This window comes from Canis aureus, chromosome 5 (genome assembly GCF_053574225.1).
Source record: "Canis aureus isolate CA01 chromosome 5, VMU_Caureus_v.1.0, whole genome shotgun sequence".
In the NCBI taxonomy this organism is placed as follows: domain Eukaryota; kingdom Metazoa; phylum Chordata; class Mammalia; order Carnivora; family Canidae; genus Canis; species Canis aureus.
This window is the reverse complement of record NC_135615.1, coordinates 30,379,419-30,407,169: the sequence shown is the minus strand read 5'-3', so window position 1 is coordinate 30,407,169 and position 27,751 is coordinate 30,379,419. Positions and strand designations below refer to the sequence as shown.

The 27,751-nt window shown below is 42.7% G+C and overlaps 1 protein-coding gene across 8 annotated transcripts in view; it reads left to right on the top strand.

The window, feature by feature from the left end:
• The window catches only part of PFKFB3 (6-phosphofructo-2-kinase/fructose-2,6-biphosphatase 3), a 144,332-nt gene that overhangs the window by 87,976 nt on the left and 28,605 nt on the right, over positions 1–27,751 (top strand). For 6 of the 8 annotated variants that reach the window (XR_013379534.1, XR_013379535.1, XR_013379536.1 and 3 more), the window contains exons 16-17: positions 8,771–8,810; positions 26,617–26,838. The gene's annotated coding sequence lies outside the window, so the exon portion shown is untranslated. The remainder of the gene's footprint in view (positions 1–8,770; positions 8,811–26,616; positions 26,839–27,751) is intronic. The other 2 variants (XR_013379531.1, XR_013379532.1) reach the window with 1 other exon arrangement.

Sequence of the window (27,751 nt, the reverse complement as noted above, 5' to 3'; positions counted from 1 at the left end):
TGGTGGGGTTACCCTTCCCTAGGAGTCTGATATTTGAGAGAACAAGGGAAGGGAGAGACCCGAGGCGGTTATATGGATAAACCGGAGGCAATCTGCTTGCATTGGTTCACTGGAAGTAGAAACAAGATGTCTAAATGGTGGCCTTCCTGCCCTGCTCCGCCAGCAGGGCCTCACCTCCTGCTATGTGTCACAGTGGGACCGGTGGTTTTTTTTTTTTTTTTTTCGGGTGGAAAAGTCTAGTTTGGTCTCTGGGGGAGAAAACATCGTCAGCTCAATAAAAAAGAGGCAGCATTTCTTTTACTTTGGGGGCCAAACCTCGAGCCTCTGATGTGAGGGGCTTCGCATCTCAGACAGCCCGATTTAATTGCTGCACAAAGCTCTTTTCTTTGTGGGGAAGAAGGAAGAGGACTCCAACAATTAGCCCTCTCAAAATGTAGGTCTATGAAAACAACCGGGAGGAAATAGGCAATGACCTCCATCCGCCCACTGCTCTGGGTTAGTCCAGGGGAAGGCAAAACAAAGGAAAACACATCTAGTTGGTTCAAGAGTTCAGCTCTCTCCCTTCATTAGGAGAAAAAACCATCTCTCTTTTCCTGGCCCGTCTGGAGCTCTGTTCTCATTCCACTGCTGTGATGTTTTATCTTCCAGGCCTTTCCTAATTGAACCTTTCTGCTTTGGGCAGGCATATCTCCTATCTCTTCAGCGGTCAGGTTGGGTGCTCAGACAGTTCTGGGAATCACTAGAAGCGCGAACTTGATTTTCTTACCAGAGAACATATGAAAAATGGTCCCAAAGAACAATCAGAAGTACTGTCTGATGCCTACTCTGGGCTAGATGTTTAATTTTAGGACATTGCACCCAATCTTCTCCATAGCTTAATGAGCTACTTCTCTGTTCCTTTTCCATTTTATATTGTTAAAAACAAGATAACAGCTTCCAAGGGGAGTCAGTTGTGCTAAGCCCCATGTCACCAAAGCAAGACTTAACTTAATTACAGCTCGGGCTCTCCCAGAAATGGAATCCTAAATTTGCGGGTCAAGAATCTCCTGATCAGCACTGGCTAGGTCATGTGCGTGATAGACCCCTGCCACCTCCTGAGGAAAGTGACCTTGCAATAAACAACATGCATTTTTTTATTTTTTTTGGCTTAGTACAGCCTTGTTCCCACTCCCCTCTGCCTATAAAAGTCTTTCATTTTGCGCAGCAACTCAGAATTCCTCTTTATCTTCTAGATTGGATGCTGTCCTATATGAATGGATTTTTGCTCAAACTCTCAAAAATTGTAATAGGCCTCAGCTTATCTTTTAACAACATGTATGAAAGAAGTCTGGCTCAAAGGTTAAATAATTTTGAGAACTTGAATAATTTGCCCCAGATCACACAGATGGTCATGGGTAGAAGGGGAATGAAAGCAGGTAACCACAGTTACCAGGTGGCCTTAAAGCCAACGCCTTTGTTCTTTTGCTGGATCCGACTTGATTAGAGAAAAGTCAGTGAGTTTCCAGAAAGAGGAGAAACCCTGTGGGAACAAGATTGTGAGATGGGAAAATGGACCTTTCCTTTCATTTCTGTTCATGTGATTTCCATGGAAATGTAGTCACTAGTCACTTTCACTTTCCTGAGCCGGTAGTGTAAGGTCTGAATTTTTCTGGCGTGGTAATACCATTCTCTCTCTTTACTTACTTAAAGTATTACATTTATAATTTTAATAAATTATAATTTTAATGTTTTTTAAATTTAAAAACATGCATTTGGTTCCTGATGTTGAGTTCCTAAAGACTAACTCTCATGGGAGTGTGTTTAATCAGTCACTTTGAAAACATTTATTGAATCCCTACTATATGTAAAGCACTGTCTTTATTTATCACTTTAATAATTTAAAATTTTTTTATTTTTTAAAATTTTGAGTGTATTTAGCACACAATGTTATATTAGTTTCAGGTATACAATATAATGATTCAACAATTCCATACATTCCTCAGTACTCATCAAGTGTTCATCATCAAGCCCCTTTATCTATTTCACCCCGTCCCCCCACCTACCTCCCATCAGTAACTACTACTTCATTCTCTGTATTTAATGGTATTTTTTGTTTGTCTCTTTTTCTTTATTTCTTTTCTTGCTCAAATTCCACATACAAGTGAAATCCTATGGTATTTGTCTTTCTCTGAGTTACTTGCTTCACTTAGCATTATACTCTCTGGCTCCATCCATATCATTGCAAATGGCAAGTGTCATTCTTTCTTATGGTTGAGTACTACTCCATTGAGTATATATACCATGTCTTCTTTATCCATTCATCTATTGATGGGCACTTGGGCTGCTCCCAGACCTTGGCTATTGTAAATAATGCTGCAGTAAACATAGGGGTGCATATATCTGCATATATCTTTTTGACTAGTGTTTTCATTTTCTTTGGGTAAATAGCCAATAGTGGAATTACTGGATCATATGATTATTTTTAATTTTTTGAGGAACCACAGTGGCTGCACCAATTTGCATTCCCACCAACAGTGCATGAGGGTTTCCTTTTCTCCACATCCTTGCCAACACTTGTTATTTCTTGTGTTTTTGATTTTAGCCATTCTGACAGGTGTAAAGTGATACCTTATTGTGGTTTTAATTTGCATTTTCCTGATAGTGGTGTTGAGCACCTTTTCATGTGTTTGTTGGCCATGTGTATGTCTTCTTTGGAAAAATGTCTATTCAGGTCTGTGTATTTTTTTATTGGGTTATTTGCTTTTTTGGTGTTAAGTTGCATGAGTTCTTTATAAAATGAATATTAACCCCCTTATCCCATATATCATTTGCAAATATAATCTTCCATTCAGTAGCTTGTCTTTTTTTAATGGTTTCCTTCACTGTGCAGAAGCTTTTTATCTTGGTGTAGTCCCAATAGTTTAATTTTGCCTTTGTTTCCCTTGCCGGAGAAGATACATCTAGAAAAATGTTTCTATGGCCAATGTTAAAGAAATTACTGTCTATGTTTTCTTCTAGGAATTTTGTGGTTTCAGGTCTCACATTTAAGTCTTTAATTCATCTTGAGTTTGCTTTTGTATATGGTGTAAGAAAGTGGTCCAGGTTCAATCTTTTGCATATAGCTGTCCCAGTTTCCCACCACCATTTGTTGAAGAGACTGTCATTTTCCCATGAAATATTCTTGCCTCTTTTGTCATAGATTAATTTGCCATATAATCATAGGTTTATTTTTGGACTCTTTATTCTGTTCCATTGATCTATGTATCTATTTTTGTGCTAGTACCATACACTTTCAATCGCTGCAGTCTTCTAGTATATCTTAAAGTCTGGGATTATGATACTTCTAGTTTTGCTCTTCTTTTTCAATATGGCTTTGGCTATTCAAGGTTTTTTGTGGTTCCATATAAATTTTAGGATTATTTGTTCTAGTTCTGTGAAAAATGCTGTTGGTATTTTGATAGGGATGGCATTGAATCTGTAGATTACTCTGGGTAAGTATGGACATCTTAACAATATTTGTTCTTCCAATCCATGCGCATGAACTATCTTTCCATTTGTTTATGTCATATTCAATTTCTTTCTTTTATAGTTTTCAAAGTACAGATCTTTTACCTCCTTGCTTAAGTTTATTCCTAGGTATTCTTTTTAGTGCTATCATCAATGGGATTGTTTTCTAAATTTCTCTTTCTGCTGCTTCATTATTAGTGTATAGAAATGCAACATATCTCTCTATATAAATTTTGTATCCTGTGACTTTCTTGAATTTATCAGTTCTAGTGGTTTTTTGGTGGAGTCTTTAGGGTTTTCTATACATGATGTCATGTCATCTGCAAATAGTGACAGTTTTGCTTCTTTCTTACCAATTTGGATGCTATTTATTTATCTTTCTTGTCTGATTGCTGTGGCTAGGACTTTTGGTACTATGTTGAGTAAAAGTGGTGAGAGTAGACATCTTTTTCTTGCTATTGACTTTAGAGGAAAATCTCTCAATTTTTCATGATTAGGTATCATGTTAGCTGTGCTTTTATATATATATGGCCTTTATTATGTTGAGGTACATCCCTCTAAACCTGTTGTGTTGAGAGTTTTTATTATAAACGAATGTTGTGCTTTCTCAAATGCTTTTTCTGCATATATTGAGATAATCATATATTTTTAACCCTTTTTCTTGTGATGCATCATGTTGATTGATTTGTGAGTAGTGAACCACCCTTTCATTCCTGGAATAAATCTCACTTGATGTGGTGAATGATTTTTTTAAAAATGTGTTGCTAGAATCATTTTGCCAGTATATTGTTGAGGATTTTTGCATCTATGTTCATCAGAGATATTGGTCTGTAGTTTTTTTTTTTCTGTAGTGTCTTTATCTAGTTTTCATATCAGGATAATGCTCACCTCTGGAATGAATTTGGAAGCTTTCCTTCCTCTTCTAATATTGGAATAGTTTGAAAAAAAATACATGTTAATTCTTCTTTAAATGTTTGATAGAACTCACTTCTGAAGCTGTCTGGTCCCAGACTTTTGTTTGTTGAGAGTTTTTTTGATTACTGATCCAAATTCATTGCTAGTAATAGGTTTGTTCAAATTTTTCAATTTCTTTCTGATTTACTTTTAGAAGGTTATATGTTTCTAGGAATTTATCCATTTCTTCTAGATTGTCCAATTTGTTGGCATATAATTTTCTATAATATTCTCTTATAATCCTTTGTATTCCTGTGCTGTTGGTACTTATTTCTCCTTCATTTCTGGTTTTATTTATTTGAGTCTTCTCTCTTCTTTTTATAATGAGTCTGGTTGAAGGTTTATCAAAGAACCAGTGCCTGGTTTTATTGATCTGTTCTATTATTTTTTAAGTCTCTATTTCATTTATTTCTGCTCTTATTTTTATTATTTCCTTCTTCTATTGGCTTTGGTAAAGTCTATGTTGAATGCTATGAAAGATATAAAGATGGCTTATATATTGCCTGAGCCCTCAAAATTGGGAAGGAGATAAAATAGTGTAACACATAAAAATCTAACCTAAGCCATAAGGGATCATATGAGCATGTTGAAGTAAGCCAGTGCCTCTTAATTTTGGCCGCACACCAGAATCACCTTGTGAACTTTACTGAGTGCTGAGGTCTGGTCCTTAACCACAGAGGTTTTGTTTTAATTGGTCTGGATGCACCCTTGCCCCTGCACCTCCTCCCCCTCCATGGCTGTTCTTTCAAGTTTCCTAGGTGATTCTAATGTGCAGCCAAGGTTGAGAACCACTGAACTACAATAACCCAAGGTATCTTTTCCAACTCTCAGATTATGTAAGTCTAAATTGATGTGAGGAAACCTTGGATGAAACCACCAAACTAAATATTTTATCTCAGTGAATCGTTGTAGGGATTATTCATCGTCTTCCCTCAGTCTACGGCAGACCCATCCACCCATCCACCAACCACCATTGCCTTCGGAATGAAGTGCCTTCTACATTTACAGGGAGGAGACCCTTGCTCCTTCTACAATTTAATTTGTAGACTGCCTTGAATCCATACTTCCTAATAGCTTTTTAACAAATACATGTTTGTTGGTTTATCTAGTTTTCTTTTTCTGCTTCCCCGTTTCCAGGTGTTGTGGTAGGTGGGTGTGATGGTCTCTTCTACATTCCTGTAGGAAGTGGAATTCTTTTAGGTACTGGGAAGCCCTGGAAAGGGAAGCATGCAAATTGCTGTATGGGAAGATTCATCTGGGGGCAAAGGCAGGATGAGTTAAATTTAGGAGAGCCAGGATATGGGCAGGAGGGAGGATGTTGTAAGAATGGAACGGAAGTTGATGAATGAGAGAGGTATTATGAGAGAAAAAGCTTCAGTTGTAGGTAGGGAAAGATTTAAATTGGTGTCTGACTCCAATGCCTGAACTTTTTAATCTGTATCCTTTGTGTAATTGGCCACAGGAAGCTACTGCCCCTGCCGAATGGCTAATATAGAAATAATACTGTTTGGCTTAAGCTGTTATTCTGGTGTATTTGTAGAATATACTTTTGGCTCTTGGGACTCCTACACAGAACTTTGATCTGAGAATGAATGACATAGTTCGGAAAACTTATGCCAAAACTCATGGTATAATTGGTAACAGATACCCAGATCGTTGTCTATAAAAGTGTCCCTTGTGACTTTTTTGGTGTTGTTTGTGATTAACAGTGGTGTATGCTTTCTGATTGGTAATCAGGTAAGTAAGGATGTAAGACTTTTGTTTTAAAAAGTTTGTCTCTTCCAATTCAGTGATTCAGCTTCTAGAAATCTGTCCCAAGATATAAAGGCAGACAAAGATTTATACAGAAAGTCATATATAATAAGGATAAATTTGGAAATTATTGAAAAGTCTTACATTAAGGAATGACATATATATATATACACACACACATATGTGTAAAGTCATTTAAATACGGTTATAACAGGGTTAGCAACAACTAAATGGCTATCAATATGGAAGTGGCTAAAAAAACTATGATATAGTCATACAATGGAAAGCAATAATTAAAAATAATGAGATCAATATACATGTGCAGATTTGAAAAGATCTCTAATACATATTATTGACAGTATGGAGTCATTTATGTCCTGTATATGCTATTTATATATGCTATGTGCTATTTCAGAGAAAAAAATCTTATGCATATAGAAAGATGCATATCAAACTGTTAATGGAGATAAGTTAGTTTTGGAGGTGAAATGGGTGGAGATGATAAAGCAGGACCTTTATGTTTTATTCTGTAAACATCTATATTTGGATCGCTTCCAAAGAGAACAATTATATCCACTACATATATAATTAAAAATAGTAAAATCTTAAAAAGCCTTGACCTTTAGTTTCTTCCTATGTACCTTCTTTTGAAGCTTGGCTGCTTATTGCAAGACAAAAAAAAATACCTTCTAGAGATCTAAAGTGGTTTCATAAAATTAAACAAATTGGGAAAATGGTTTGAGGTGAATGGGCTACTTGGCAAAGTTGCAAACAGGTGTGTTGAAGTGGATGTGGGTGGCAGGATGTGGTCTAATGCAGACAGATTTGCTCCACGTGAGGGTGACAGGGTGTCGTCACCCCACAGCCAGTGGCAGGGTGTGTTCTGTGACACGTGTTGTTACCTCGGGGTGAGCACCCCCGTCCTTCATTCCCACAATCTGCTCCCTGGGTTGCTGGCATAGAGAAGAGAAAGCTAAAGTGCGTGGCTGTAGCCTGGTGGTGGGGTAGCTGCAGGGAGGGCAGCTGGTGCTCCATCAAGACAAGGGAAAGAGCACCGTCGCTAGGCAGCCTTTCGAAAAAAGCAGCATGTTTCACTTGGGACCAGAAATAGTCTTTTAACTCATGTACTTTCCTCTTTATCCACTTCTGATGATCCACTCGAGCCAGTCAACCCACGGTGTGCTCCTTCCTATTTAGGAGTCGAAGCTGGTGGGCGTAGGTAGACAGGGCATCCAGGGGATCCAGGTGGGGAGCTGGCTCTCCACCCAGCAGCCTGGGGCCCAGGCTGGTCTTTTACTGCTCCTGCACTTCTCTGGTTCTCCTGAAAGCAGCTGATACCTGGCTGACAGTAACCACATTAACCTGAGACCAAGATGAGCCTCAGAGACAAGGATTCATGGTTCTGTGGCCATTTGGCACTTTCTCAGGTCAGGGTAAGTTGTGTAAAATAGAAGTTGTAGAAACACAGGCCAAGGGAGAAACAGGCTTCATGTGGGGAGCCCGATCTGGGACTCGATCCTGGGACTCCAGGATCACGCCCTGGGCCCAAGGCAGATGCTCAACAGCTGAGCCACCTAGACATCCCTTCGCCTGGCCTTTTTTTTTTTTTTTTTTGTGCCATTAGTTCTCTTGGGCCCCATTTAGAGCATCATGAGGAGTATTTACATCTCTTTATATGTCTAACCCCGATGTGAATAAAATAACATTGAATCAACTTCTTTTTTAAAAAAATCAATCAATTTTAATACACAAATGCAAAATATGTTTTGTCCAGGTAAGATGCTTTCAACAGGTGTCTTCCCCTTGCAACGATGAAAACTTGAGAGCAATAAAGAGTAATTTTTTTGTGTTGTTCGGTTAGCATGCAGAACTCCGCCAGGTCAGGCAAACAGTGGGGTTTGTTCGATGGGCAGGCTTTGCCCAGTCTGGATGCGTGGATTTCATGGGGGGAAGGCCCTGCGTTTTGAACATCAGCCCACCGGCAATGCTCTGGGTTCTTGGTCCAGGGGGTGGCTTGGGCGGGCCTGACCCTAGAGTCAGGGAAAGGAAGCACTGCTGCTTCCCCCTCAGGGCCATTAGTTTAGCTAAGTGTGAAAATAAAAGTGACAACGGCATTCTATAATAATAATAATACCAATAATAGTAATAATAATAAAAAGAGAATGTTGGCAGGTGATCAGAGGGGCCTTGACATTTACCGACTATTCTCTCTCTTGTGTTCCTTGGGCTTCTAATGACATTAGCAATGTATTCTAGTGGAAAGAGCCCCAGGCCAGGAACTGAGAAAGCAGACTGCAATCCCTGACTTGCTGCTAATGGCCTGCTTTGGGGTAAACCACTGAGGCTCTGAAAACTTGTATTCCACACCCCACACCCTCGCAGTCTGATCGCCGGGTTCCCTTCTACACAGAGATTCTAGGGCTGTGCCCTCAGCATTTACTTTGTCTTTGGCTCAGCATCAGAATGAGATGACTTTCTGAACATTTCATTCTCCCCTTCTTGGATGGTTTGGCCCAGCATCCAGCCAACCAGAGGAAGTGAACTGCCTGAGACTAATTGAAGAATTTTTTTTTTTCAGGACAGGAAGGGGTGGGTCAGTAGGAGACTGAGAAGTACAGGTGAGTCAACCTGTTTTAAGTTTGTCATCCCTGATGGAAAAAAACAAAAACAAAAACAAAAAAACAAGAAAGATAGTGTCCTTGCTAGGATGTGAGTGCTAGCACCCAGGGGAGATGGCTGTGTCTGTACCCAGCTGGTCCCAGGGCTGGGTGTTGGGAAGATGTGTGCAGTGCTCTCTCCTACTCCCCACTGAGGCCAAGCTACCATGGAACTGGGGAGATGCAGCCACCACACTTCTTTTTTTCACACGATGGCTGTGTTGTAAGTGGACCAACTTCTTTGATCGCCCTGGGAAACCGCAAGAACGAGGTGGGGCTCACTACCAGGCATGTTGGAGGTGATGGGGATTTGTCATCCTGAAACTTCATGCGGAACTTATTCAGTGAGTGGAAATACATAGTCGGAGGTGAAGGGGGGGCCTTTCAGACGTTGGTAGATAATTTCACCCATGAGGAGAGAAAAAGGAAGGAACCAGATTACTGCTGCCTGAGGTTCTGTGCCAAAAGAGAAGGATATGGAGGAAATCTCTATTCTGGGGATTCCCTGGAGAGTAAGACAGTTGAGCTCATTTTTCAAGGTTTCCTAAAGAAGAGTTGCAAGCAGATTTTCATACGTCCTCGCTGATGGTTTCAAAAAGAAATACCCAGCCTGCTTGGAGCCCTTTCCTTTCAGGAATTCCCAGAAAATTTCACAGTAGTGTCAGTAAATGAAGTTCTCAGGCACCAGGAGCTCATCTTTTTTATTTGGGACCATCCAAGGAGTTGGTTGAAGGTTACACACAAGAGAGACCGAGAGAGACGAGAGACGTAAGACCCCGTAATTTCTCAGACAAAGGACTCTTTCTGAGTCATTGATCTGAATAAATGTCTACACCAGCCTCCAGGGAGGGTGTGTGATAATAACCATTGATTACTTAGGAATCTGAGAGTAGGGTGTTTCGGGAAGCAGTGTGGGCTGAGCTCTTTGATCCTAACTTAACTCCAGGAAAAATAAACAGGCACACTGAGTCATTTATCATCAGGGTTGCTAATAAAGGTAGTGGGCTGCTTGCAGGGGCGTTTACCTTCTTATTTTTAAAGTCTGACGTTGGGAGGCCAGACAACTGACTTGACCACCAGAGCAACTGGTAAGCGTAGCCGGGTGGGGGGTGGGTGCCGCGAGGGACCTCTGCTGTAGGAGTAGTGTGCACGAATGTGTGTGGCACGGTCTGGGATAGGCAAATTCAGAAATAACCTGAAAGACCATTAACAGATCACTTGGGCCGATGAGGGCACATTGTATACCATGGAATATGGTGCATCATCTTTCCAGAAACAGCCTGCAGTGAGGACTCGTCTGCATATGATTTGTTAATGATTTATTACAGAAGCCTTCCTAGGCCCCTAGGAGGAGGGAGGCAGGAGTGGGAAAGGGAAAGAAATCAAGTCAGGGAATGACTTCAGACAAATCCCAGCACTTACTGATTGATCCCTGGGGTTGGGGTGGGTGAGAGGGTAGCTCTGGAGCACAGATTGAACCAACTGGATGCAAGGAGCTAGGGTCCCACAGTCCCACAGCCCCTCCTAGCTCTCTGTGTTAACAGGTAGAATGGCTCCAGAACCTCAAGGGCAGAAAGTTTTCCAAGAAAGGAGTTGCAGGTGCCTGTGGCTAGAGGGACACACACTGAAATGGTGAAGGGATTGGAGGGAGGGTTTGGTTAGTGTTGGCTTTACTATCCAACTATTGAAGAGAAGGAAGTGCCAAGTCCTTCCATTGAAAAAAAAATATTTTATGGTAAATTCTGAGCGAAAAAGCAGGTTCAGAAGCAACATATCCTAGGGTGTTTCCTGGCACCAACCAGCTGGGTCTCCAGGGATTCAGTTCCATTCTGGAGTGAGTTTCAGTTTCCTTAAGTCCCACAGGAGCCCCCACTGCAGTCCCAGGGGGTCAGCTGTCCTCTGGCCGACTGGCTACTTGTTGGGGCTCTCAGGACCACCCACTCAAGTTTGACAATTTGTTACGATGGCTGACAGGGCTCAGGAAAACACTTTTACCCAACGTTACCATTTTATTATAAAGCGTACAGCTCAGGAAAAGGCCAGTAGAGGAGATGCCTAGGACGAGGGATGTAGGAAGGGGCACAGAGTCTCCAGTTCCCTCTCTGGGTGCAGCTCCCCTCCCAGCACCACCACGTGTTCACTGACCTGGAAGCTCATCAAACCTCATGCAAGAGTTTTTATAGAGCTTAATTTCCAGCCCCATCTCCCCTCTTCCCTGAGGTTGGTAGAAGGAGCTGGAAGTTCTGATTCTGTAATCGCCTGGGAGCAGCCCCATCCTGAAGCTATTTAGGGGCCCTACTTGTGTCACCTCCTTGGCATAAACTCAGGTGTGATCCAAATGGGTCCCTTATGCATAAAAAGGCACTCCAATCGCTCAGGAAATTCCAAGGATTTTAGGAGCTCTGTTCCAGGGACTGGGGACAAAGACCAAAGAGATTGCTTCTTATACCATACAGAGATATTTTGATAACTTTTTTTTTTTTTTTACTTTTTTTTTTAATAAAAAGAAATGTGCATCTGTGTGCACGTAAAGAAAAAAGTCTGGAAAGAAACAGATCGAACTGTTGATTGTGTTACCACATGAGGGACTGGGGAAGGCTGGGGTGGGGGGGCAGGCAGAGATGTTCAGATTTCTGAGCAAGCGTGTCGTTATGCTTTATAATAGGAAAAAAAAATAAAGCAGTGTACAAGACCTCTGTCATGTGACAAGAGCGTGTGCCTCTGTGGCCCATGGGCATCTCTGTGTGCAGTTCTGAGAACCAGACAGGCTTACGGACCGAGTGCCATAGTGATCGCTTGGTGCATATGGTGCTGTTTCCCCGTGATGGACAAAACTTTGAAGTCTACAATTACGTACAAGACTAGACTGGAAATTGTGGCTTCAGTGGTCTCCATTCCAGATGCCTGTTTGTCATTTTCGACTGTCTTAAGAAAACATGTTTTTAGCCTGGTGCCTCCTCTTCATGCTTGAGTCCCTATCCCTTGGATGTTCATTGGTTTAGCCTCCCCTCCCCCTGGGGGGTCTGTCTGGGTATAAAAACTATTCTAATACTCTGCCTTCAGCCTGAATTGGTAGCCCTGCCAGACGCTTAATTTGTAGGTGAAATCAGCTCTCCTCCTCCTTGATGGTAGGTATTCTAGATCCAGGTTGATATAATCCCTTCCTCTGGCCAGTAAACAACCAAAAAGAACCATGAAAAGGTCTGCAAGAGTGGTACCAACATCCCTGTAATCACAAAGCCTGAAATAAAAGCTTTGTGTATGGTGTTAAGCTGTGGGCAAAGAGAAGGGCTTGAAGAACGTCTCCTCACTTTGGAGCTGCAAGATTTACATCAGACCAACTCTTGTTTCAATTTATCGACCCATCCTCCAGTCCATTCACTCATCCACCCAACCATCTGCTCACCCACCAATCCACTCACTTACTCTTCATCCAGCCACCCACCTGTCTTTCCATTGATCTATGCACCCATTCACCCACCTGCTCATTTCCCCATCCATCCATCCATCCATCCATCCATCCATCCATCCATCCATCCATCCATCTTTCTAATAATTTTTGAGAGACTCTCATGAGCCAGGCAATGCGGTAGGCATTCCTAGTCTTTTGCATTTATCTGCAAACACTCTTAAAACTCACCTTCAGCTTTTACCTACAGCCTTTAGCATATATTAGAAACCATGTCAGGTCCTCTGACTACTTCTCATTAGGGTTTGTTTTCTCCTTGCTTTGGGTTCGTAGCTCCTTCTGTCTCTCAGTACTACCACACCGGATAACAACTACCAGGTACTGAATGCTCATTACCTGTCAGGTACTTTGCAAAATTCCCTGTATACCTTATCTCATTTAATCCTTACAGGGATCCAAAAAAAAGAAAAAAATCCTTACAGGGATCCTAAGACGTGTGTATTATCTACATTTTCATCCTCTTAATTGTGAGATACAACACATATCAAGAAATGCACCCCCAAAATAAAGTATGACTCTATAATTTATTGTAAAGCAAAGTTGTGTATATATATATATATACACTCAGAAGCCCTCTGTGTGCCCCTCCTTCAGTGCCACCCACTCCTTACCTTCTAGACATCACCACCATCCTGAGATTTTATATATAGATATATATGTGTATAATAAGGACCTCTACTTTTTCAAAAAAATAGTTTTAACGTGTAAGCATGTGTCGCTAAACACTATAGTTTGGTCCTGCTTGTTTTGTTAAACATAAATCATATTGTATGTTTTCTTTAGTGATTTTGTTTTCTCCCCCCACAACATTAAATTTTTAAGGTTCATGTTGCATTAGTTGTATCTAGTTCTCTTTCCTGTATAGTATTTTCTTATATGAATATAGCACCATTTATTTTCCAGTCTACTATTTTTTTGGGCATTTGTGGTTTTCCAATTTTTGGCAATTACCGAAAATGCTGCTATGAACATTTCTGTGCATGACTTTCAGTGAAAATAGCCTGAATTTTACTTGGGTTTTCAAATAGGAGTGAACTTGCTTGGTGATAGGCATGCATTGAATTTTGGTAGGTAATGCAAAACGGTTTTCCAAACTGGTGGTACTAATTTACCCTTCCACCCGAAGTGTACCAGTATGTTTGTGGCGCTGCGTCCAGTCTTTTTAATTCTGGCTTTTTTGGATGGTTTGTAGTGGTATCTCCTCTTGGGTTTAATCTGCATCCCATTCATGACAAATTAGGTTGAAAGCATTTTTGTATATTTTTGGGACATTTTTCTATCACCTTTTGTGAAGTACATTTTGAAGTCTTCACCCCTTTGATCAGCTTTATTGAGGTATAATTGCCTTTTAATCCTTTAAATGCTATTTTTCGATATCTTTTTCCTTTGTGGTTAGCACTCTTTGTGTCCTGCTTAAGAAACCTTTCCTTCCCCTGAGGTCATAAAAGAAATCTTCTTGCATGTTATTGTATCGGTGGTGGCGGAGCCAGGAAACGGACACCACGTACAACAGAGAGGATCTCACAAGGAGAAATGGTTGCACGGATATCAGAGCCCGAAGACAAACAAGGAAGCTCACAGCAGCACAGAGATAACGGCTTCAGAAAACAGGGGTGGCCCTAAGAGGAGGGGAGCAAAGAGAAGAGGTGGTGTTACCAGAACCTGAACTTGAGAGAAGGGATTCTGGCAGCCCAGCCGGGGAGGCAGGTGCAGGTGCGCTCCAGCTGCTGCTGGGTCCTGGGGGGGGGTGGGACTGGAGGGGCCTGGGGGGATACCCTGAGCCGGACCTGGAAGCAGGTGCTAGGGGCCTGGGAGGCTGCAGCTGGGGAGACGCGTGCACAACAGCACAAGGCTCTTCTAGGCTTCTCCCGTCTCCCAGTCTCCTCCGTGCAGCACCTGACGCGGAATCTAGCAGGAAACCAACTAACAGGAGAAATGTAGGGTCCCAGCCCCCGAATCACAAAGCAGAGTAGATCCAGAGCTGAGAGACAAGAGCCTCATACCTGGCACAGAAATCTTCTTAAAGTTTTATTGTTTCGCCTTTTTTTTTTTGTTTCGCCTTTTATATTTACTTTCCATCCTCCTGGAATTGATTTTGCCATCTCCTCATTTTGCCATGGCTTTTTTTATTTGCTATTTAACCTTGTCCCAAATAAAAAAAATTAAATTTGAATTATTTGCATGAATTCTACTGTTCATCTTTATATTGCACAATGGCCTTTTTATTTTTTTAATTTTTAATTTTTTAAAATTTTTTAATTTTTATTTTTTCACAATGGCCATTTTAAATGCATATAAGCATTTAAATCCTAAGTGAAGGGGCGCCTGGGAGGGTCAGCATCTGCCTCTGGCTCAGGCCATGATCCTGGGGTCCTGGGATCAAGTCCCGCATGGGGCTCTCTGCTCAATGGGGAGCCCGCTTCTCCCTCTCCCTCTGCCTCTCCTGCTTGTGCGCTCTCTCTCTCTGTCAAATAAATAAAATCTTTAAAAAAAAAATCAAGAAACTCTTGAATGAAATCCCCCAAATCACATGATGTGACTATTTCCTAGCTTGTACGTGTGTGTATATTTTGTTCTTAGGAAGAAAGCGGGATGGTTGTACAAAACTAACTTTTTCTGCTTCACTTCTGAATGTGCTCACATTCGACCAACCGTTCTAGTAACCCTTCTTGGGGTTACTGATAAGTGAGGAAGGACTGGGAAGAAAAGGCAAGAAAAGGCACCCTGGTCATCTGTCTCTCCCCTTCTCTGTATGTCATCGTTTTCGGCCTATGTGGTTGGTGGATGAGGGGGAGGAAGGTGGCCCTGGACTCCTTGGCCGTGAGCCTGCCCTACGACGGACACGCCGCCTTCTGTGCGCAGTCACAGCAAGTTCTGACTCAATGAAGCGTGGTCTCCTGGGGCTCTCGTCTCACCTACCGAGTTGTGGACATTACACACTTTCTTTGCACTCACTTCGAGCCTCCCTGAATTCTACACTGATGGTGTCCCTTCAAAGATAAACCTGTGAAGAATTTCAGGATGGTGACCACAGAACTTTAGGCCAAGTGCATCCTTCTGAGCACAGAGCCCTGTGTGACTGCACAGTGCACAGGATTCCTATTTTTCAAGCATCTTCTTAAGCATCCCTCCCCACTCTTTACTCCCAAAGTCTTAAAGCCCGAGCAGAGCTCCAGCCACAACTTGCTCTGTTGCCATTTTATTTTATTTTATTTTATTTTATTTTATTTTATTTTATTTTATTTTATTTATTTAATTTATTTTATTTTATTATTTTATTTTTTATTTTATTTATTTTTTATTGGAGTTCAATTTACCAACATATAGCATAACACCCAGTGCTCATCCCATCAAGTGCCCCCCTCAGTGCCCGTCACCCAGTCTGTTGCCATTTGGTGCATATTTCTCTGCATAACTTGAATTTCCTCTCAATTCTGGTAATGCTGAAGGCATGTGTGGTTTATTTTTACTCCTTGATCTTAGGCGGTTTGGGGGAGGTTGTGTGCAGAGTTTTAAGCTCAAGTGGCTGCTGTTATCCTACAGATTAGGATGTGTGTGTGTGTGTAAGTGTGTTTGATGCTATTGTTAAAATTTATCTTCTTTTTCCACAACAAAAGACTGTTTGTTTTTTTTTATTTTTATTTTTTATTTATTTATGATAGTCACACACAGAGAGAGAGAAAGAGAGAGGCAGAGACGTAGGCAGAGGGAGAAGCAGGCTCCATGCACCGGGAGCCCGATGTGGGATTCGATCCCGGGTCTCCAGGATCGCGCCCTGGGCCAAAGGCAGGCGCTAAACCACTGCGCCACCCAGGGATCCCCAAAAGACTGTTTAATCAAAAACTTTTTTCGGGGTGGGGGTGTGGACTGGATAATACATTCACAAAGATCAAGCATAAAGAAGTTAAAGGTATATTAAAATTTTCATTTTCTAATTATTTACTACAGTTACGTAGAAATAACTTGAAAAAAAAAAGTATCCTTGTAGTTCCAGACCTTGTTAAATTCACAAACTAGCTCTTAATAGTTCAGCTGTAATTTTTTGGGGACATAAATCAATCATGTAGTCAGGGAGAATGATGACAGTTTTCTTTCTTTCTTTCCAATTCTATCCTTTCTCCATTTTTCTTGATTTACTGCTGTTAGGCCCTCTGGTAGGGCATTGAATAGGAGTGTGGTGATGGTGGGCACTCATTCCTGATCTCAGAAGGAAAGTGTGTAATTTTGTTACCAACAATGTTTTTAGTAGATGCTTTTTAAATATAAAAACAGCTTCTATTCCTAGTCTTCTGTGGGCTTATTTGTTTTTATAATGATGAATGTATGTTGAATTTTATGTCTTTCCTGCATCTATTGAGATGTCATGTGATTATGACTTGCTGGTTTTTGAAGGTTACACAAACCCAGTGTTCCTGGAAGGAGCCTACCTTGGCTATAATATGTTAATTTCTTTATATATACTGTTCAATTGGCTTTAAGGTTCTGTGTGTTCATGAGTAAGAATGTTCTGAAATTTTCCATTCTTGTAATATTCTTAAGAGGTTTTAGATTATGGTCAAAAAAACAAGTTTGTGATTGCCTTTTTTTTTCCCCCCCCCGTCTCCTCTTGGAGTTTGTGTAAACGTTGTTATTTCTTTTCCAAGTGTTTGGAAATATCAGTGAATATATCTGGACCAGGATTTTCTTTTTGAGGGAGTTTAAATTATGGATTCAATTACTTTAATAGTAACATGACTGTATTTTCTACTTTATTGTGCCAGTTTGGGTAAGCTTTATTCCTCTGATAAGTTGACCATCCATTCAACCTTTCACAGGGTTGTTTCTAATACCTTCATAGTATATTTTTAATATGTGTGGGACTTTGAGTGCTGCTGCTTTTTTATTCCTGACTTAGTATATGTGTGCTGCTTCTAAGCACTTTTTTAAAAAAGATTTTATTTATTTTTATTTATTTATTCATGAGAGACAGAGAGAGAGAGAGAGGCAGAGACATAGAGGGAGAAGCAGGCTCCCTGCAGGGGACTTGATGTGGGACTTGATCCTGGGACCCTAGGAATCCTGGGACCCTGGGATGATGCCCCGAGCCAAAGGCAGATGCTCAACTGTTGAGCCACCCAGGCATCCCTGTTTCTAAACACTTTAAAGATAACACTCTATTGTTCCCCAGTGAGAAGTCAGTTGACATTTTATTTTAGGTCTTTTAAAGATAATATGCCTTTTTTTTCCTCTTGCTGTATTCAAGAGACTCCTTTTGTCTTTGACTTTCATCTGTTTCATTATGGTGTGCCTAGGGAAGGGTTTCTTTTTTTTGTTGTTTGTTTATCCTGCTGGAATTCTCGGGGTTTTCCGACTTTGAAATTTGATCTTCACCATTTTTGGAAACTTCTTAGCCATTATTTCTTAAATATCACATTTCCCTCATTCTCGTCTCTCCTCGAATTTTGTATGTACATATACCAGACATTCTCAGTGTATCCTCTGAGTCACCTACTCTGTTGTGCTTTCCATGTTCTTGTTGCTCTGTGCCTTCTTATTATGCTTTGCTTCCCCCCCCTCTGTATTTTTTGATTTCCTAACTTTCTCTTAAGCCTATCCATAGAATCTTCTTAATTTTGGGCATTGTATTTTCAGTTCTAGAGCTCCCATTGGCTCTTCTTCAAAGAAATAATTTCCATTCCTCTGCTAAAAGTTTTAGTTTTGTATGTTATCTCCTTGGCATATGAAACATTTGCCAGTCTGTGCTAGTTCATTGGGGGCCCTGGGTCTTTTTTTCCCACTGTTTATCACTCAGTGGTCTAGGACGATTTAGACTTGTATTAAGGAGTAACACAGCAGTGAAGAAGTTCGGGTGACTTAGAGCAGAGAAAGGGAGGAGAAATAAGTCCAGTGTGTGGAGAGAAGAGGGAGTAAGACTTAACCACTCCTAGGAGTGGACGACAGGTGGCTTATATTTCTGGCCCCTGGCTGAGTCCTTTATAGCCACGGGATGTCACAACTTAGCATGTCAAATGCATAAGTTGAGAAGTCATATCTAATATGATAATTGACAGATTTTTTTCTTTTTTTAAAAGATTTTATTTATTCATGAGACACAGGCAGAGACAGAGGCCAAGGGAGAGGTAGGCTCCCTGTGGGGAGCCCGATGTGGGATTCAATCCTGGAGTTCCAGGATCATACCCTGAGCCGAATGCCGATGCTCAACCACTGAGCCACCCAGGCGTCCCAATTGACAGATTTTTCAATCTACTTTTTAAAAACTGGGTGTTTAGAGACTTGGGAACATGGGACAAGAGTTCCATGTTTTAGCTTCTAGTGTGCTACGAGTGGACAAGTCACTTTCCTTCTCAACATGTCATTACTGTCATCTCTAGAAGAGATAATAATTCATACTCTTTCCTATTTCATTTTTTTAATCTTTCCTATTTCAGATGAAAAGTACAGCATGACCCATATTACTCATTCTGCTACCATGAGAGTACTGTTTTGGAGGCAACAGTTTCATTGTGGCACGCGGGTGATCAAAGCCCTTCAGTGTCTCCCCATGCTCTTGGGCTTAGTGACAAACTCGCCCAGCACAGCTCACCCCGTACCTGGTGGCCTGGCCCCTGCCCAGGTCCCTGGCCTCATCTTAGACCATTTACTCCTCCAGTCCTACTGACTTTCTGAAGCTCCCTTGACCTGGCCATGTTCCCTTCCTTGGAAAGTGCATCTGGCTAGCAAGTGTCCCCCTGGCCCCCTGGCCCACTTAGCTCCTGATGCATCTAGGGTCTTGTCCTCAGGGCAGTCTTCCCAGCCTGGTGACTAGCTCAGATCCCCGTGAAATGCACTCATTAGACCGCAGGCCTAACCTCTCTCCTGTTGGGCCCCCAGAATTGCAGTTTTATGTTCGTTGGTGTGATTATTTCCTTCATGCCTCCTCTCTTACTAGACTTCAGCACCTGGGGGGAGGCACCCTGCCAGTGTTTGCTCATCGCTCTCTCCCCAGCATTTAGCCCACTGCCTGGGGATGGGAAGCATCCAGTAAATATTTGTCAAATAAATGAAGGAAGGAAAGCAAGCTTGTTAATTTCATTTAATTCATCCTCTCTGTGGATTTTGCTGGTTTATTAACTTGTTTTCTGTAAAGGGGGTTGGGCAAATCGCATTAGGAACAGATGATTCAAGTTGTGAAAAGAAGTGAAAGATTGGTCTTTAAATGTCCTTGGCTACAAGTAATTAGTATTCAGCTGCTTCCCTCGTCTGGAACCTGGCTTCAAGTGCCAAGGGAAAATGTGTTTAGAATTTAAACAGATTCTCCTGGAAACATTCGTGCAACGCAATTGCGAAGATACATCCAAGGAGGCTGTGTGGGTGAAAAATCTCTGTCCCTTATAGGTTCTCGCTTCTTCTTTTTTTTTTTTTTTTTTTTTAGCTGCGGGCTTTGTAGTAGTGAGGACCTACAGGGTCAGGGGAGGGGCATTGGTGTTTCCAGGAAGTGGGGAGACCTCTTCCCTTTGCTCATCAGCCGGGGCAGCAGGGACTGGTGGTGATTGCTGCTGCCCTGGTGCTGAGGTTCCTCAGGTAGGACAGGGCTGAGAGCTGGCAAAGAAGTGTGGTCTCCCGGCTGACAGCCTGGGAAGGCCTCTAGTCCCAGGCCAAGAAGCATGGGCGCAGCGCTTAGAGACCTAAGCCAGAAGGACTTTGCAGGTGGCAAAGCCACAGCCAGACGTTTACAGGCCTAGTGTCCGGGCCCTGGGCCTGGTTCCTCCCGGTGGAGCAGAGCAGCCCTGACTCCCCACGGGGGCTTCTCCCCGAGGACCCGCGCCCCCTCCTTGATGGGCTGTCTGGGGGCAGGCACATCCTGGCCCATGGGGGGAGGGCTCAGCCTCAGTGGAACCAGTCGTGGGCACCAGCGGTCACCTACACTCCCGGCGGACTGCCTCCAATGCGGGTTTGAGGATCTGCTAAGCCTTTAATTTCTTTACAAGAGACACACAAAGACAGGCAGAGACCCAGGCAGAGGGAGAAGCAGGCCCCCGGGAACTCGATCCCAGGTCCCGGAGTCATGCCCTGGGCTCAACGCAGGTGCTCAGCCACCAAGCCAAGCAGGCGCCCCTGATGATCTGCTTAAACCGTTCACAGAACTCAGAGAAAACACTTGACTAGCTGTTACTGGTTTATCCCAAGAATGCAACCCCCCTAGGGGTGGGGGGGATGCACCACCCCCTCAGACCCCCCTCCAGGGGGAAGACATGCCTAGGTCTTTTGCGGGGGGGGGGGTGCTCGCGTGCTCTCTCTGCCATAGCACCCTCCCAGCACCTCTCCACCATCACCAACCAGGAAGCACATCTCTTGGTTCAAAGGTTTTATGGGGCTCCATCTGCGGTCCCCACTGCCCTATTGAGGGGTCCGTGAGTAGGGCTGAAGTTTCCCCGCCCTGAAAGCCCCATCCTGAGGCTATCTGGGGGCTCCACCTGTGTCACCTCGTTAGCATAAACTCAGGTGTGATCAAAAAGTGAAGAGCAAAAGATACTCCTATTACTCAGGAAATTCCAAGGGTTTTAGGAGCGCTGCCCCAGGAATAGGGTACACAGACCAAACATATTTCCCAGTATGCCCTCTTAGCTGTGTGACCTTACATAAGAGGTCCAACCCTGAGCCTGAGAGTCTCTAAAATGAAGCCATTGTGGAGAATAAATGAGGCAGTGTCCAAGTATCAAGTATCAAGTCTTTATACTTGATAGCAAGTATAAAGGCAGCTGGGGTACTATTACCCGACAGCCGCAGGGCCTCATTGAGAGGCGGGTCCATAAGGCAGGTTGCAGCAGGGGTTTTTGCTCCACCTTTTTTGAGCATATTTTTAAAGCTAAATTTAAATGAACTTGGGTCACTTTGAAGGGCAGAGAGGACTGCAACAGGGCATAGGCTCTCAGGGAGGTGGGTATTGGAGTGGGAGAGGCATTCGTTTATTTGCTGAGCAAATATTGATGGGTGTGGGCCATGTGTGGGAATCTGTGCTTAGCACTGAGAGCACGGTGGTGGGAAGGAGACACGGTGGCCCCTGCCCTAGGATCTAGTGGGGAAGACAGGGATGCAGCAGTTAGGTGTTTAATCACCGTCGTGTGTGTAGTTAGTATGTGGGGAGAAGTGCAAAGCGCCCTGGGTTCACGCCACGTGCAGGCTGTAAGCAGTCTGTACGCTTTGGTGAAGGGCCGAGGAGGGCACAGCTCAGAGATGACAAGTGTCCCAGATGTCGCTTTAGGACTTGCAGGCAATAGTCTCTCCTGTTCCCTGCCTTGACTTCCACCTTCCAGCTAGAGGAGGTGACCATTATGATTGCCCCAGGAAGACATGGGGGTGCTGGTTTCTTAACTAAACCCTGAATGACAATCAGATATATGGATCCTGGCCAGTGTATTGAAGTCGGTCTATCTGGATCCCAGCAGCTCTCTGCTTGGACTGCTTTCCATCAGACTTGTTCTGCATCTTGGGTTTGTGCATGCCAACAGCTCTGCGGAAAGAGTCCATTTCAGTTCTCCAGAGAACAGGGTCAGACGGGGGAGACAGGATTTCAGTGGGTTAATAGGCCTGAGGTCAAGATTTATCAGAGAGGGAGAGTCTCAGAGAGAAAATAAAGGGTGAGAAAATATTCTCATTTTCCTGAAGTGTTCAAATGTCTTTGGTGCAGTAAGTGCAGTCAGGGTTGCAGGCATTTTCTTGGGGACCGCAAGTGGACTCCCCATGCCCCATCACTCGCCACCTTGTATGCAGGTGATCATAACTGCTGCAAAATGTAAAGATGGGATAGCAAGCAGCTTCCAACAGAAAATAAATTGTATCACAGGTGATTCCCATTCCTCCTCTTCTGGGACCAAAGAACTGGCTGCCCGGTAGGTGAAAGGTTTAGCATTCAGATTGGGCCTCTCGGGCAACTGAGAGAGTCTGCAGCGGGGAGATTGCCATTTACCTATGACTGTGCAGCCCTTTACAGTCCACAAAGCCCTTTAAGTCCTGAACGAGGTGTTGGGAAGCCTGAGTTCTACTAGTAATTTTGTCAGTTACTCCTCTGCTCTGGGGCTGAGGCTCCTCACCAAGAAAGCAGGGAGATTGGACGACAGTATGTGCCTGTTGTGAGTTGAATTGTCCCCCCTCCCCCTCCAAAAATACCATATGTTGGAGTCCTCCCCTCCAGTACCCCAGAATGTGACCTTACTTGGAGATAGGGTCTTTGCAGAGTTAACGAGGTTAAAATGAGGTCATTAGGGTGGGCTCTCACTCAACATGACTGGGGTCCTGAGAAACAGTTTGGACACAGGGACAGTGTGAACAGACACAAGGAAGGCCCATTTTCTACAAGCCAAGGAGAGAGGCCTCAGAAGCAATCAACCCTGCCGACCCCTCGATCTTGGGCTTCCAGCCTCCAGAAATGTGAGGCAAATTTCTGTTGCTTAAGCCACTTGTCTGTGGTACTTTACTATGGCAACCCTAGCCAACTAGTATGATGCTTTTATGCTCTTTCCCTTTGGTGATCTAAGATTGACCCTGGATCCCTTTCTCAGAATATGCCTCCATGTGAAAAACATTACATCGAATGACTAAGAATGTCTGTTGAAATACAGTTCTCGAAAAACCCAAACATTTGTGAAGAGGAACGTAGGTGCTACTTTAATAACGGATTAAAATGGCAAGATATCGTGGCGAGTCTAAAACAACCATTAGTTCTAAGGAGGGATGAAGGGCGAACGATATTTCAAGATATTTGCAACAACCATAATGTGACGTGAACATATTATGATTTTTATTGGTTGCAGGCACAGATGAGGCTGATGAACTACATTCATAGTTAAAATACTAAATATCTGGGAGCCCGGGTGGCTCAGTCAGTTGGGCATCGCCTTCAGCTCAGTTCATGATCTCAGGATCCTGGGATGGAGCCCCACATTGGGGTCCCTGCTCAGCAAGGAGCCTGCTTCTCCCTCTGCTCCTCCCCCAGCTTGTGCTCTCTCTCTCAAATAAATAAATAAAATCTTTTTTTTTTTTAAATGCTAAATCTCCATTGTTGGTTAGCAGAACAAAGATTTTTCTATTTTTTTCATCCAAGTGTACCTATTCCTGGACTGGATGAGGTCTATGGCCTAATCTGTGATTAGGAGACTCTGGATTAATTCCTCTTGGAGGCTAAAGTCTGTGGCTTTCTTGCCTGGTCCCGCTAACCCTCCAGCTGGGCCTTGGTGACTTGGTGCCAGGAGCTGTGGTCATGCCGTACCCTCCTTTCTGTTGTCATGGTGGCAGGGCCTGTTTGGTTTCTGGAAGTGACCCCCTTCTCAAGCATAAGCAGCACAGTGCTTATTCGGGAAGACTTCTCTGCATAGCTGGCCTGTGACTCAGCAGAGCCACCCCAATCATTGCTGTGTGACTCAGCTAAGCCTTCCTGGGGTCCCACACAGGCAGGAAGTAGCTGATTATCTATCCCAGAAACTGCATCCTTGCTCTTGTAATGGAGCTAGTGGTCGATGAATCATGGGCCTCCAGTCAGCTGGTCTCCACTCACACATGGCGTATCCCAGGCTCTGGTCTCTCTGGGAAGTTTCACATGAACTCATCTCATTATTGCAAATAACCACACACTCTCCCCTTCCTCATATAGGTTCTTAACCCACAAAAAGGAAACCTCTGTTTGGACCTTGTAGTTTGAATGGAGGGATTGCATCACCATAAGTAGAAACATTTTCTTTATGGCATCAGGGAGGATCCTGGTTCAAATAAACACAGGGGTTACCTTTGGATGTATCTGGATGGAATTTTGGAGGTATTTGGATGGAATATTATAGTGTTCCACTGATTCTATGATTGATTGATTGACTTGATTTGAGAGTGAGAGAGGGAGCGTGCATGAGCATGAACAGAGGGAAAGAGAGAACCTTCAGCAGTCTCCATGCCCCACATGGAGCCCAACATGGGGCTCAATCTCACGACCCTGAGGTCATGACCTGAGCCGAAATCAAGAGTCAGACACTTAACCAACTGAGCTGAGCCACAGTGTTCTACTGATTCTAAGACACGCTTCTTTCATGCTTGAATATCTCTGAAGTCAGGATGTTTCTTATAATTCCAGGCATCTTGTATTTGACAAAATGGGGTCAAAAGGGGGCATAAGAAGAAAGCCCATTAGAGAAGTAGAAGATTTTGATGGAAAAGAAGACCAACACATCTGCCCACCCATGAGGAAACTTTGGTCACTTAGAGTAGATAGGCAAATGCTTCCTTAATTTTGTGGGATTTTTGGCCATGAATCAAGTTCATGGGCAGTATATTTTATGTACAGATTACAAGCAGGATAATTCTTTAAAAAGCATGGCATAGGAATAGAAAGACTTATATTTTTTTATGTATGGGTCATAATGTGTTTTAGATCATACTTTAAAAAATGTATAGTGGCACCTGCATGGCTCAGAGGTGGAGCATCTGCCCTTGGCTCAGGGCATGATCCAGGGGTCCTGAGATCGAGTCCCACATCGGCCTCCCCGCAGGGAGCCTGCTTCTCCCTCTGCCTGTGTCTCTGCCTCTCTGTGTGTCTCTCATGAATAAATAAAAAAAAAATTTAAAACGTATAAAAGTACAAAATGTGTGTTTGTGGATCTATTTAACAAAAGGATTATGCTTCAGCAAAAAACAAAAATCTCTATACGAGACTGTCATTTTAACATGCTGGTTAGTTGCGTGTTAACGGCTGATTTACTAAACTATTGACTATAATAACCTCAATTTCTGCCAAGGACCAGCAAAATCTTTGCTTTCTCAGGGCAATGGCCTCAGGGCAATGGCAGAGGAGTTACAGCTCCCAGTGGAGTTCAACAGTGTCTAAAAAAGGAGAATTACTTGCATAGCAGTTAAATTTTTTGAAAAAAATTTTGAAATCCTTGTAGATTTAAGGGAGTTGCAAAACAAAAAGCACTGGGAGGTCCTCGTGCTCTTCACCTAGCTTCCCTCAATGGTAACACGCCACGTGACTATAGGACAATATTACCACCAGGGTGTTGACATCGGTCCACAGAGTTTATCCAGATTCCCCGTGTTTTATATGCATTCGTGTGTGTGTGTGACTACTATGCAGTATTAGCTCATGTGTAGATTCCTTTAACTCGCCAAAGTCAACCGGTTCCATCAACATAAGTCTTCCTCAAGCTACACCCATCTCCCATCCCTAATCCCAGGCAACTAGTAACCTGTTTTCCATCTCTATAATTGTGTTATTTCAAGAATGTTACATCAATGGAATCATACGGCGCTTAACCTTTTGGTTGACTTTTTTTTCACTTGGCATAATTCCTTTGAGACCCATCCAAGATGTTGCATGTATGAGTAATTTGTTCCTTTTTATCGCTGAAATAATAGTCTGTGATATGGGTGTACCATGGTTTTATTTGACCATTTCTCCAAGGAAGGAAATGTTTTTCCTGTTTTTTTTTTCTCTCTTATGAATAAAGCTGCTTTCTGCATAGTAATATTAAAGGTAAAAAAAAAAAAAAGTGCCTACTAGACCAACAGTTTGCTGAGGGCAGATTGCATTTTATACACATTATTCCCTGTTCTTAGGTTACTGTTTACATGCTCAATAAATGCTTAGTTAGTGACAGGATAGATGCCAACCAGCCATTTCAAGGAGACAGTAGGGGGCTGGTTAAAATAAAAGATTTAGATCCAGGCTAGAATTTGGGGCCTGGCCGATCTAATGCAGACCTCTGTTCCTCATCTGTAAAATGGGATGATTCCAGGCCAGCTGTCGTAGGGGCATTATTGTGAAGACCCATGAAGCTCTGAGCATAGTCTGGTTTTTTTGTAAGTGCGTAATCAATTTTCGTTGTTGGTACTATCCCGAAGCAGATCATGGTTCTACCTAAGATCATCATGATGCAGTCACTGTAACTCTTAATTGCTTTTCTTCAGAAATGCTTAATCATTTGATTGAAGATGCACCATTATATTCATGACATTTATGCAAATTTAAATTGCATTTATGTGCACACGAACGTTTAAAATGCCTTGTGTCTCCTTTTTTGAAATGACAGCTCTTGCTTAACATTGTAAATTATGGTGCCATGAACATTCATAGTCAAACATCTAACATGCATATGGCCATATCTTTAGGCATTTGGAAGGATGGAAATGTTCTTTTCTGTGCAGATGCTCAGTGGTTTCTATCAACCTTGGAAAATGGCATCTAGTCTCATAAAAGTGGGTGAACAGATTTTATTTTTCCCTTTCCTTCCTACTATCTGCAGCAAGTGTCTTGGTTCTTTTTTGTCTTTTCTTTTTCAGAAATTTCAATGCTATCTGAACACTTAGAGAAGAGAGAGTATCTCCTCTTGTCCACTTGTGCTCGCAGCCTGTGTGCCTGGGGTCACGTTCAGGAGGAGTGTCTCCAGTGACCTCCTGGAATGTCATACTCAATAAAACCCTGAGTCATACAGAACCTCCCGCCAGACAACATGAGGCAGCAATTAGAAACTAACCATTAACTAGCTGCAGGGGCAGGAGGAGGTGAGTAAAATTTCCAGCTATTTGACAAATAAAGACCAGTGATATTTACCATTACATAAATGGAGCTAGAGTCAACTGGCTTTGACATGTCAAGGCCCTTCTGTGAGGGAGGTGTGCGAGGCAACGTTGGGTTTATAAAGATTACTTTGTCATTGTGCTTGACCCTGGCAGGATGCAGTGTGTGTAAGAAAGGTTGTTAAGAAATGCCTCTTGGAGGAATCTGGGATTTGCAGGTGGGTGAAATAGCCAGATATGACAGACAAAGGATTCCGGAGCTTTCTATACTGTCAACATCACACACTAGCCACACCTGACTAGTTACCTTCCTGCCATGGTATCTTCACTCAGGTGCCTCTTCTCCCTAAACCACCCTTCCCTGGAGAAATTCTACTCATCTCTCAAGACCTAGTTCTAGCGTCACTTCCTCTATGATGCCTTCCTTACTTCTACCAGATAGAAGTCAGGTTTTTTATTTTTTTCCTTTGTGGTGACAGCCCTTTATTATATTTATATGATTAGTCATAAAAAACTATAAATATATAATAAAATATATCTTTAGCCTATTGATGAGATGGAATATGTTCATTGATTTTGAAATGTTGAGCCAGCTTTGCATACTGGAACCAATTCCACTGGTCTGTGAAGTATTATTCTTTTTGTACATGGTTGGATCCAATTTGCTAATATTTTGTTGAGGATTTTTTGCATCTATGTTGATGAGAGATAATGGTTTGTAGTTTCCTTGGGGTGTCTTTGTCTGGTTTTGGTGTTAGGGGAATGCTCATAGAATAGTTAGGAGGTGTTCCCTCTCCTATTTTCGAGAACGGATGGTAAATAATGAGTGAGGCTTGCTCCTTAAACGTTTAGCAAAATTTACCAGTGAAACTACCTGAGCCTGGTGCTTTCCATTTTG